The sequence below is a fragment of the Bos taurus genome, chromosome 16 (assembly GCF_002263795.3).
Source record: "Bos taurus isolate L1 Dominette 01449 registration number 42190680 breed Hereford chromosome 16, ARS-UCD2.0, whole genome shotgun sequence".
NCBI lineage: Eukaryota > Metazoa > Chordata > Mammalia > Artiodactyla > Bovidae > Bos > Bos taurus.
In genome coordinates, this window is record NC_037343.1 from 7063127 (window position 1) to 7076481 (window position 13355).

At 41.2% G+C, this 13355-nt stretch overlaps 1 long non-coding RNA gene across 1 annotated transcript; it reads left to right on the top strand.

Moving 5' to 3' along the window:
* Positions 1 to 452: 452 nt before the first annotated feature.
* LOC107133219 (uncharacterized) lies at positions 453 to 5142 on the top strand. Its single transcript, XR_001502013.3, has 4 exons — positions 453 to 718; positions 2655 to 2737; positions 3156 to 3266; positions 4905 to 5142. It is a non-coding gene; the product is annotated as an uncharacterized lncRNA (long non-coding RNA).
* Positions 5143 to 13355: the final 8213 nt, after the last annotated feature.

Here is a 13355-nt window from a genome sequence, read left to right on the forward strand (position 1 = left end):
AGAATCCGCCTGAAATGTAGGAGACCTGAGTTCAATTCCTGGGCTGGGAAGATGCCCTGGAGAGGGAACGGCTACCCACTCCAGCACTATTGGGATGTTCACAAGCACTCTCCCAGTGCCTGGACTGGGTTCAAGAGCCCCAGATATACCTACATATGAATGATCTTATCAGGCCATCATATCATCTGGAATAAATGAAAAATAGAACAGGCAATTAGTTGCCTTTTCCTTGTCTGTGGAGCCCTTAGAGCTGAACTTTCCAGTGTAGTAGCCATTAGCTAGAGCTGCCTATCTATAATTAACATATTTCAACAATACTTAACTTGTTATATTGAAACAATCACAAAAAGCACACATAGCTTGGTCACACTAGCCATATTTCAAAAGTGTCCATAAGCGTTGGCATTTCAGCTTGTAAACTTGAATGTAAGAGCTCTATTGGGCCTGTAGAAGTATAAGGTTAAAAGGTAATTTTCTCAGCCTCTTTCTCATGTGAATATGTTCAAATGTGATCACCGTCTTGTGAAGGGCTCTGACTCCACAAAGTACAGGGGAAGTCTGAGCCTGGAAGGAAGACCAGGGAGATGCTGTGTGAGCCAAGTGGAGGAGGAGAAATGGGTAGCTCAACTTGTGTAATAACTGTATTATTGCTCATGGTTATCTTTCTACAGACTGTTTTGTGGAAAACTTAGCAGCAATGATGCGGAAGAGAATGCAGGTAGGGAACAACTCTCAGGTGGGATTTAGAGGGAGAGGGTTCCTGGACCATTTGAGTTACACCTGCTTCTTCAGAGATGAATATAAACGAGGAAGAAGAAGGAAATATGTCTAGAGTTGTAGTTTGTTCTTTTCAAATTTTAACAATATAATAGAGTTATGTGTCCATGTAGTTATTCTGTTGTGCTTAGAGTCATTTCTTCTTGCTTTTCCATTTAGAAATATCCTTTCTCACAAGACTCCTTGTTCCTTGCCCTTTCACCTGCCAAATATGAAAGCTTGGCTTCTCGTTATTACCTGCAGTGTAGTATACACGAAGGACTTTGGCTTCATGTTTAAATTCTCCTATGATGGCCATATCCTAGTCACTTCTGGAGACCAAGTTCTGGCAGTGAGTGTCAGGTTGTGGGTGAGATATGAACTCTCTCCCTGTGCATTTTCAGGATGTGTGGTTTGCCCTCATGTTTGTCCTCACTGTTTATTCCTCATGTAAAGGGTGCTCTCAGGGTTGAATGAGTCAGAACACACGTGCTCTTGAGTCCCTGCCTGGGCTGAGTCTGCTGGAGTTCCTCTCAGAACCACACCTCCCCAAGGATGCTGTGCTGAAGGTGCTTCCACGTGAGAGCAGCCCATGTGTTCCTAGAGACCAGCATGGCTGCAGATTCTAGAGACTGTGAAGGGGCTGCTGGCTTTCTTTACACATGTTCTAGGAGCCCTACTGACCTGGTCTTCTGGGACTGACCAGACCTAGGTCAGAGACTCAGAGCAGCAGGACTCGGGGTGACTGCTCATCTTAGAACCCAATACTCCCTCCGGAGAGAAGCTCTCGGTGGTTTTGATCACAATCTTTGCACACTCCTCAACTCGTTTATTTACCTTTCATGTTTTTACTTGTTTTACATTTGAGTTGTGGTATTTTCTTATATACTTTGAGTATGATCTCCCTTTCTGATATATTGTTTGTAATTTTCTATAGGTTATCTTTTCATCCTACTGACTGTTTAAGAGACTATGCTTTCACTCTTTTCTTGTCTTAGAAACTTGGTGAATTTCATACGACCCTATATCCATGAGTTTACTTGGGGCTCTTTATTCTGGTCTTTAGGACTATGAATGTGTTCCTATGTCACTATCATACAGCTTGGATCCCTATATCTTTGTAATGTACTTTGAAATCAGGAGGTGAGAAAATTTGAAATTAGTTCTCCAGATTATCGTGTCTGTTTGGAGTCCTTAGGGGTTCCATATTATTTTTGGATTTCTTTTTTCCGTTTCTGGCTAAATGAAATTGAAAGTGTTTGCCTCTATCCTCTCTTAGGGTCTGGGAAACGTAAGGTGTTGCTGAGAGCATTAAGTATCTCCCAGGCCACTGAGGTCACGTCAGGCAACAGGATAGTCTCTGTTATATGAACTTTTTGTCCTCCCCTCCCCTAGGACTCAGAAGATTCTCATGTCCATGTCAGGCCATTCCTGAGAGTGATGGATTGTTTAATTAAATAATGGACTCATTAGAGACTGTGGCCATACACACATGGTCCTTCTTCTAATGTTTCCATGTTGGAGAACTCTAGGGTTGGTGGAGGCTCAAGGAGGAAGGAAAAGAACAGTGACTAGAGGAGAGAAATGATGAAGGAAGTAGAGGGGAAACAGTGGGAGAAGGAGGCAAGCAAGGTCGTGGGCAGAGATGCATGGAGACAGTGACCACCTGGAGGAGGAACGCGTGGAATGGTGTCATTCCTCGTCACTCGTAGACAAGCTGAGGGTGGCAACAGGATGTTGGATGTCAAAGACCCACTTTTTCATTGCAGAAGTGAAACACTGAGGCCCTGGGAGGTCCCTGGAGAAAAGGGCACCAGGGGTCCCAAGGCCAGGTTGTGAGCAGCACAGGGTCCCCTGGTCACATCCTGACTCTAAATCTCCCCTTTGCTTTCCCACAGCCACTCCAGATGTGTGCTGCCCTCAGACACCAAGAAACTGCATGGTGCATATTGAGGATTTGGAGGAGAGCAAGACTATAGAGGTCATTTATTTCTTCTTTCATATCTTTTAAAAATGTTCTCTCTTATCCTGATCAATAGACTCCTCTTTGCAACCCTTCCCTTTCTCCTCTTTCCCTCTTTTTCTGATTAGCCTTCTGCAGGACCTGGTCTCTTATAGGCACTTGGGGACCTAGGAGCTTATATAAAATCTATGAATCTATCTTCAGCCTTATTCCCCCATTTTCTGAGCATTTCCTACTCCTGTCCTCATGTCTGCACCCTTGAACCTGGTTTTGTCACCACGAGTGGCCTGAGCAGGAGTTGAGGCTGGAGTCAGCAGGTCTGGACCCACACAGCTGAAGGGCCCCCATGAAGTCTGCACTGCCCTGAGCTACCCCATATGGTTGCTTTCCTACCCTGGGAGGGATTGGACCTGCTTGACTGATCTCTTCCTTCCAGATAACAAAAAGATATCTGGTCATCTTTTTGAAGACTGCTTCAGGAGAAGTCAGCAGCGATGATGAGGAAGACCTGGAAGAGCAAGAGTGAACGTGGGACCTGGGGTGAACGGTGAGGCAGACGAGGGCCTGTGTCTCTGTCATGACCCCATTCGCTTGTTGGTGCTTCAGAATCACCAGCAGAAACCATGGGGTCTGCTTCTGAGGATTATCACAAATGTAGAGACAAGAGGGTGGTAACACTCTGTGCAGACGAGTGGAGGATGCCCTGAGCATGTCTCCCCAGGGCACAGGTCCCATCCAGAGATGCCCCCAAGGTTGCAGGACTGGCTTCTCTGGCAGCTCTTACATTTGCAGGGAGGCTGGGGGGCACTGTGGGGCCACCGTGTGCAGGAGTCCAGGAGCTGCTGTTCCAGAGTGCTCTCTTTAAAGATCTCCCCGTGGGGGTTTCCTCATCTCCCTCTGCAGGATCCAGCTCTGCCCTCCCATCCCTGCTAAAGGCAGCAGGGGGAATCCCTAGTCCATCACCAGCTGCAGAGAGAGGTTGGGGCGGCCCTGCCCTCCCCAGTTCTGGGCTCTGGGAACAGAGTGAAGGAGACACAGGTGCCCAGAGGTCATGCAGGCATCACCTGGCAGCTCTGCATCCCTGTGGGTGCTCCCTGGTCGTGAGGGTCCCAGCCAGCCTGGGGGTGCCCAAGTCTGGGGTTTCTCAGGATCTGGAACCCTGGGGTCCTAGGTCACCTCAGGGCAGCATCTCTCAACCTGAATTTGGAGGTTCTGTAGATTTTTCTGTGTATGTGTCCAACTGAAGACACATCAGAAAGCAATTTAGTCCTTTGTGCACTTGGGATGGTGGTGCTAGTGGTAAAGAACCCTCCTGCCAATGCAGGAGACACAAGAAAAGGGCTTGATCCCTGGGTATGGAAGATCCACTGGAGAAGTAGATGGCAACCCACTCCAGTGTTCTTGTGTGAAGAATCCCAGTGACTGAGGAACCTGGTGAGCTATCATCCATAGGGTTCCACAGACTCAGCCATGACTCAGGCGACTGAGCAGCACACTTGGGATGAGTGGCAGGATTCAAGTTACTCGTGTTCCTTTTATTTTGTTCCCAAGTCTGTCATTAATAACATATCTTGTTTTATTATAGTTTGAAAAGAAATGTTTTCTCTCAAATTTCAATGTTGTGATTTGCTAAACAGTTAAAATGTACTTTTTATAATATAAAACCAGTTTAAAGGCAGAAACCTCAGGAGAGTTTGGTTGGGGCTTAGAAATGATTATTCAGGAAAACAGAGATTCCAGGTGATTGTCCATTTCCAATGCTCAAGTCTCAGGAGCAGTTGTACTGTGTAGGATGGGTGGGCATGTTCTCCTACCCTCCGTGTCATCTGACCTCCTGCTCCTCCCAGGGCCTAGAGGGAAGGGGGGACCCAAACTTTCAATCCTGAATCCCAAGTCCCCTGTTCCTTTGCCTGAGTCTCACTGTCCTGGGGACCCATCAGTTGAGGTTTGCCAGCCAGATGCCCAGGTGTACTTGCTCCTGGGGGACATTTCTAGACACTCCTTACTAACAGACAACACCCTCAGCAAAGAGCAGCAAACAGACCCAGTGCCTTGCAGATCTGAGCCCCAAAGCCAAGTCTAGATGCTTGGAAGTCTTCTGGGTCCTGCACACCCTCCCCAGGGAGCCCTCCTCTGCTTGACTCTGCATCTTCCAGGGACTCCATCACCTGTGTTGGTGTTGCAGGCTCTGCTCTGAATCCCTGAAGACCTGGACCTGGACATCATCCTGGACCCCAGAGGGGATGGAGCCCCCACAGCACCAGGAGCCTCATCTGGACCAGATCAGGGGAGGCCTCACTGCCTCTCTGCTGAGAGTCCTCATTTAGTACAGCTTCATTTGTTTTGCTCTGTCGATTTAGTATTAGTTTTATCTACAGTTTTATCTTTATGTTCTGTATATATCTATATGTTCCATATTTATAAGTAAGTTTTTTCATTAAATGTTTTTATCTATTTACTTTCAAAATAAATTTTTGTAAAAACACATATGTATAAAGTAACCCCCTCAACAGAGGTAGAACTTAAGAAATTGTCATAAGCCAGTCACCTTAGTGTCTGCCACCAGGATCATTTCCCCCTTCACACAACTCAGTCTTTGTTGTTTAAGAAACTGCAAATTTATTTCTAACATCTATCCTTCTGTCATTGTCTTTAAGAATTCTGTTTTCTCATATCTGCTCATTCCAGTAGTCATAGGAGATCAGTATTACCCTTTCAAGACTTGCATGTCAGGATTTTTCAGAACTCAGTCTGCTTTCAGGGTAAAAAGTTCATGATCCATCATTGATCTCCATTTGTAGCTTAAGCGTGTTTCTCTCTTTTCTTCTGACACAGAGGATTTCTCTCCAAAAAGGCTCTTTACATTTTAGTTGTCATTCCCTTATATTTCTCCTGCTCTTTTATTCCAGCTGCCCAAAGGACTATTCTCATTGACTGTATTCTCATGGTGTACATTTGTCTCCCAAACTCATTTATTTTATAAAGTTAGTTTGTAAGTCTTAATCTCTCTCACCGAGCTCTCTCATCACCACATCCCTCTCCTCTCTGTAAATCACTTCTTTGTTCTCTGTTTCAATGACTACATTACTGTTCAGTTATTTTGGTTCACTGGTTTTGATTTTCAGTTTCCACATTCAAGTGACATCATACTGTATTTGTCACTCTGTCTGACTTATTTTCCTTAGCGTAAAACCCTCTAGGTCCATCCATTTTCTCACAAATGACAAGATTTTATTCTTCTTTTTGGCTGAGTAATAATCCATGCATAACACAGCTTATTCATTCATCTCTTGATACACACTTTGAAAAAATACCCATAAATGGAATTACTCAATCATATGGTATTTCTGTTTTTAATTTTTGGGAAAACGCCATACTTAGAGGATATAACTTAAGATATTACCCAACAATTCACCCTAATATCTAAAGTGCATATTTTCTAAATAACTGAATTATTTAGACTGACAATTCAGTTCAGTTCACTTCAGTTCAGTCACTCAGTCGTGTCCAGTTCTTTGTGACTCCATGGACTGCAGCACACCAGGCCTCCCTGTCCATCACCACTCCCGGTGTTTACTCAAACTCATGTCCATTGAGTGGATGATGCCGTCCAACCAACTCATTCTCTGTCATCCCCTTGTCCTCCTGCCTTCAGTCTTGCCCAGCATCATGGTCTTTTCAGAGAGTCAGTTCTTCCCATCAGGTGGCCAAAGTATTGGAGTTTCAGCTTCAGCATCAGTCCTTCCAATGAATATTCAGGGCTGATTTCCTTTAGGATGGACTGGTTCAATCTCCATTCAGTCCAAGGGACCCTCAAGAGTCCTCTCCAACACCACAGGTCAAAAGCATCACTCCTCGGTGCGCAACATTCTTTATGGTCCAAATCTCGCATCCATTCATAACTACTGGAAAAAGCATAGCTTTGACTAGAAAGACATGTCTCTGCTTTTTAATATGCTGTCTAGTTTGGTCATAACTTTTCTTCCAAGGAGTAAGTGTCTTAAATTCATGGCTACAGTCACCATCTGTGGTGATTTTGGAGCCCCCCCCCCAAAAAAAAATAAAGTCTGCCACTCTTTCCATTGTTTTCCCATCTGTTTGGCATGAAGTGATTGGACCAGATGCCATGATCTTTGTTTTCTGAATGTTGAGCTTTAAACCGTTTTTTTTTTTTTTTTTTTCACTCTCCTCTGTCACTTTCATCAAGAGGCTCTTTAGTTATTCTTTGCTTTCTGCCATAAGGGTGGTGTCATCTGCATATCTGAGGTTATTGATATTTCTCCCAGCAATCTTGATTCTAGCTTGTGCTTCAGCCAGCCCAGTGCTTCTCATGATGTACTTTGCATATAAGTTAAATAAGCAGGGTGAGAATACTTAGCTTTTTAAGTACTCGTTTCCTGATTTCGAACCAGTCTGTTGTTCCTTGTCCAGTTCTGACTGTTGCTTCCTGACCTGCATACAGATTTCTCAAGAGGCAGGTCTGGTGTTGTTGTATTCCCATCTCCTTAAGAATTCTGCAGACTTAGTTATGGTCCACCAGAATCAAAGGCTTTGACATAGTCAATAAAACAGAAGTAGATATTTTTCTGGAACTCTCTTAGTTTTTAAATGATTAAACGGATTTTGGCAATTTGATCTCTGATTCCTCTGCCTTTTCTAAATCAGTTTGAACATCTGGAAGTTCACGGTTCACGTACTGTTGAAGCCTGGCTAGGAGAATTTTGAGCATTACTTTACTAGTGTGTGAGCTGAGTGCAATTTTGTGGTAGTCTGAGCATTCTTTGGCATTTCCTTTCTTTGGGATTGGAATGAAAATTGACCTTTTCCAGTCCTGTGTCCACAGCTGAATTTTCCAAATTTGTTTGGCATATTGAGTGTAGCACTTTAACCTTGAAATGAAAGCTGTTCCGTTGTGTCCAACTCTTTACATCCCCATGGACTATGCACTCCTTGGAATTCTTCAGGCCGGAATACTGGAGGAAGTAACCTTTCCCTTCTCCAAGAGATCGTCCCAACCCAGGAATGGAACCCAGGTCTTCCCGCCTTACAGGCAGATTCTTTACCAGCTGAGCCACAAGGGAAGCCCTTTTCTATATTAACCCTATTGAAAATCTTGCTTTTATGTATATTCCTCACCAATCGATACTGTGTAAGATGATACATGGTAGACTGTGGAAGAATTCTTATCCCCTCTCTAATGCATGATGCTAATTTCAAGTATTCATTTAAGCTTTCCTTGATTACTTATTATAACATGCTCTATCATAGTAAAGAAAAATTAGCTAATGTTATCTTGGATGTAGCTTAGGTAATAGAAAGGGCAAAAGTTGAAATTTTCTGATTAATATTCAAAGAGTAAGAAAACTTATCTAGCAGCTTAAATAGGCAATCATTCCTCATTGCAGTAAATCCATGATTATTAAATGACACAGATGACAGATTTTGTTTTACAACTTGAGCTCTGTGCAACTCTTCTCAAAATTTGCTTTGAGACATATTGGAATGTCTTCTACTTGTGGAGCATAAAATTGGCACACTCCGGTCTTTCCCTTGGTGTTGATAAGCCTTAAAAACGTGGTGGTTTAAAGACTTGGGCTCCTTCCAAGTTGGTCTTAATTTTAGTTTACTACCCAGCATAGAAATGGCAACCCACTTTCCAGGCCCATTCTGGCCTGGATAATCCCATGGACTGAGGAGCCTGGTAGGCTACAGTCCATGGGATCACAAAGAGTCAGACATGACCGAGCGACTTCACTTTCACTTTCGCCCAGCATAGAGCATTCCTAGGACTTCTTTGACCCTTATCATTCTTTAACATGAAAATACATAACTGTGATATGGTAATAAATACCTCAAATAACATGAAAATATGTAACTTTGGCACAGTAGTAAATATCTTAAATGGTACTGAGTTACTATATGGTCTCTCCTTTGGTCACTGGTATGCAAAACTGAGCTTGCAAGTCTGGACTCTTCTGATTTGACAAGATGACTCATTTTGCATAGTTCAGATTGATCAATGAATATTAGACTCAATGCAATGGGAAAGTTGTTCAGTTGTGTCTGACTCTTAGCAGCCCCGTGGACTGTAGTCTGCCAGGCTCCTCTGTCCATGGAATTCTCCAGGCCAGAATACTGGAGTGGGTAGCTGTTCCCTTGTCCAGGGAATCTTCCCAACCCAGGGATCAAACCCAGGTCTCCCGCATTGCAGGTGGAATCTTTACCATCTGAGCCACAAGGGAAACTACCCACTCCAGTATTCTTGATCTTCCCTGGTGACTCAGCTGCTAAAGACTAAGTTCTTGCAACTTGTCATACGTGATTATGAGCTGATTTGGGGGTGAGTTGACTATTAAGGTAGGAATACCTGTTTGTGTACTAGGTTGTGTCTAAAGGCACATTTAAAAACATTTTGTTATATTTCATTGATATTTATTGTATTCTAGAAGTTTTTGAAAGTGTAAATGTACTTAAAGAAATCCAGGATGTAGAAAATACAGGCATTCTATCTAACATTTTTTGCCTATAGTTGGTGCCAAGAGACATAGCAATAATGTAGAAAAAGAGTCTTTCCTTTAACTCACATTAACTTCATGAAATAGTGCCTACAAGCTGAGAGTTCTAGCTACCAGATACCCTAACCACCCTAAGACTGCTTCAGCCTCTGTTACTGTGATGTCTTGAAACATGGTCTCCAGAAAAGAAATGGATCCCTGGCAACTGTTTGCAATATTTAGCTACCAAAATAGCAAATAATATTAGAGACAAAATATATGTGGGTGTTGTCAGTATCTATGAATATGTTTGTGTAATTTTATATTTTAGGTTAGTGAAAAAACTTGAATGCTCCTATAAAATACATGGGTTTCCCTGGTGGCTCAGAGGGTAAAGTGTCTGCCTGCAGTGTGGGAGATCCGGGTTTGATCCCTGGGTCGGGAAGATACCCTGGAGAAGCAAATGGCAACCCACTCCAGTATTCTTGCCTGGAGAATCCCATGGATGGAGGAACCTGGTAGAGTATAGGCCATGGGGTCGCAAAGAGTCAGACATGACTGAGCGAGTAGATAGATAGATAAAATACATTGTTCAATTAATATTATTTTTCAGTTACATTAATACATATTAAATATACAAACATGTGCACATAACTAAAAATCTAACAATTTAATAATAAAAGTATAAAAATAAGCCACAATAATAAAGTAATAAAAAACCTAGATAATACTATATAGAATGAATAATAAATCAAAATTGAAACCTAAAACTATGCTCAGCGATGAAGAGACCAAGTTTGTTAAACATTAAACAGAATAATTTTTTAAATTTAACTAATGATTTACTTCAAATGATTAAAAGAAACGTAGTTAATTTATAGATGGAAATTAATACACCAAAAACAAAGCAAATTGAATCCGTAAAATGTGTTAAAGTGTTCAGGAACTGATGGCTTTAAAAAAAGATGAAATGGTTTCTGATAAATCTAAATAAAGATGAAAAGAGTAAAAAAAAAAAAGTAACTGAAATGGAATAGCTAAAATGTATGTGTGCATGTGTGTGTGCATGCGTTTGTGTATATATGACTAGGTTGTGGTGGCAATTCAATGAATTTGAAAATCTTGAAACAAATTATACTCAAGCAGAGCCAGAATTTCATAAAATTAATCCAATGAAGCACAAATAACTTAATGAATCAGTATTCAGAGTAAATAGTCATCAAATCAAAAATTAAAAAAAAAAATAATGGCTTCTAAAAGTTAGTCAAGTTCAAATTAATTTTATAAGGCATATCCTATTTCTATGACAAATAACAATTCTCATTTTATAAAAGAGCTACTGAGCATGGAAAAATGCAGTCTTCACTAAGTTTAAGCAATCTTGATTCTAAGCTGGATCACTCCAAAATAATTGCTGGAGATACAGGTTCGATCCCTGTGTCCAGAAGAGCCGCTGGAAGTCAGCACGGCAATCCACTCCAGCATTCTTGCCTGGAGAATCCCATGGACAGAAGAGCCTGGCAGGCTACAGCCTATAGGGTCGCAAAGAGTCAGACATGACTGAAGTGACTGAGCACTAAAGTGGTATTTATGAATGAATATATATATTGTCTTACAAAATATTAGTAAGCATGTTTCAGGTGGCCATAAGAGAATTATGATCTACATTGATGGTTTCTTTAGAAAGGAATAAATTTTATGTTAATACTGTATGTGATTCCAGTAAGTTAAAGCTGTATATTCAGATTGAAAATTTCATGAAAAAGATTTTATACAAAATTTCATTAATTAAATAAGGCAATCAACCTCTTAATAATTCTTAATTATATTAATAAAGAAGTTATATATGAGATTATAATAGCCAGGACATGGAAGCAACCTAGATGTCCATCAGCAGATGAATGGATAAGAAAGCTATGGTACATATACACAATGGAGTATTACTCAGCCAGTAAAAAGAAAACATTTGAATCAGTACTAATGAGGTGGATGAAACTGGATCCTATTATACAGAGTGAAGTAAGCCAGAAGGAAAAACACCAATACAGTATACTAACGCATATATATGGAATTTAGAAAGATGGTAACAATAACCCTGTGTACGAGACAGCAAAAGAGACACTGATGTATAGAACAGTCTATGGACTCTATGGGAGAGGGAGAGGGTGGGAAGATTTGGGAGAATGGCATTGAAACATGTAAAATATCATGTATGAAACGAGATGCCAGTCCAGGTTCGATGCATGATACTGGATGCTTGGGGCTAGTGCACTGGGATGACCCAGAGGGATGGTATGGGGAGGGAGGAGGGAGGAGGGTTCAGGATGGGGAACACATGTATACCTATGGTGGATTCATTTTGATATTTGGCAAAACTAATACAATTATGTAAAGTTTAAAAATAAAAAAAAATTAATAAAAAAAAGAAAAAAAAAAAGAAAAGAACATATTACCCGTACTAGGACTAAGGACAGAATGCATGTGCTTATCTGCTAAGGCTTCTATAACAAATACCACAGACTGACTGACACAAGAGAATTGTGAAAAGTGAAATTAAAAGTTGCTCAGTCATGTCTGACTCTTTGTGACCCCATAGACTTAAGTCCATGGAATTCTTCAGGCCAGAATACTGGAGTGGGTAGCCTTTCCCTTCTCCAGGGGATCTTCCCAACCCAGAGTTCCAACCCAGGTCTCACGCACTGCAGGCGGATTCTTTACCAGCTGAGCCACAAGACAGCTGTATTTTCTCATAATTCTGGGGGCTGGAAATCCAAGATCAAGGTGCTGGCAAAGTTGATTTCTGGTATGACCTCTCTCCTTGGCTTGCAGACCCTTTTTACTGTATTGGCACATGGCCTTTTCTCTGTGTGTGCTCCTGGTGTCCATTCTGCTTCTTACAAGGACATCAATGTTGTTAGATTAGGGCCCCACTCTTTGACCTCATTTCACTTTTAATTACTTTCTTCAAAGCCCTTATATACAAACACAATCATGATGGGAGACAGGGCTTGATGTTTTGTTGTCATCATAAATTACATATTTATATATTATATATGCATTAGCATAAATTTATATCTATGTTATGCCTTGGTCCTTTAAATCATACAGGGACAAGGAGAGAGATTTTAGACAAGAAATATTATAATAATTGAGTTTGCATTTGGTTATGTAGTTATCTCCACCAGTCTTCTTTATTTTGATGTATGGCTTCAAGTTGCTCTCTGGTGTCCTTGTGTTTACATCAGGAAGACTCCTTTTTTTGCATTCTTCTAGGGCAGGTCTTGGAGAAGGAAATGGCAACCCACTCCAGTGTTCTTGCCTGGAGAATCCCAGGGATGGAGAAGCCTGGTAGGCCGCAGTCCATGGGGTCGCACAGAGTCAGACACGACTGAAGCGACTTAGCAGCAGCAGCAGCAGCAGGGCAGGTCTACAAACAACAAATTCCTTGAACTTTTGTTTACCTTGATTTTTTTTTAAATTGAAGTCTAGTTGACTTACAGTTCTGTGTTAGAAACAGGTTTACAGCAAAGTGCTTCAGTTGTGTGTTTACATATATGTGTCTATATATATGTATATTCTTTTTCAGATTATTTTTCATTGTGGGTTATTGGAAAATATTGAATATAGTTCCATATGCTATAAACTGTTTAAATTTCTTATTGAGTTTGAAATTTTGCTAATCAGATATGGAATTCAGTGGATTATTTTGTTGCTATTAAACAGCAGTTTAGGAATGCCACCCCACAACTTTCTGGCCTCCATCATTTTTGCTAAGAAATGGACACTTAATGTGTCACCACTTGTTTTGTGGTAAGTAGCCTCTCTCCTTTGATTTCAGGGTGCCCTCTTTGTCTTTTGACAGTTTGATTATAATGGTGTCTCAATGTGGATACTTTAATTCATTCTTCTTGGAGTTCATTAATATATCCTATTTGTGTAAAATCATATCTTCCGTCAAATTAGGAAGCTTTCAGCCATTGTATCATCACATACTGTGTCACTTTTTCCTCTCCCACTGGGACTCCTAGTCTGCATTATCAGTAAGTTTGATGAAGTCTTACAAGCCTTTTATGCTGTTTTTTTTTTTTTTTTGTCTCCATTAGTTTTTCTCTCTGCCTCAGACTGGATATCTGCCAATTGAT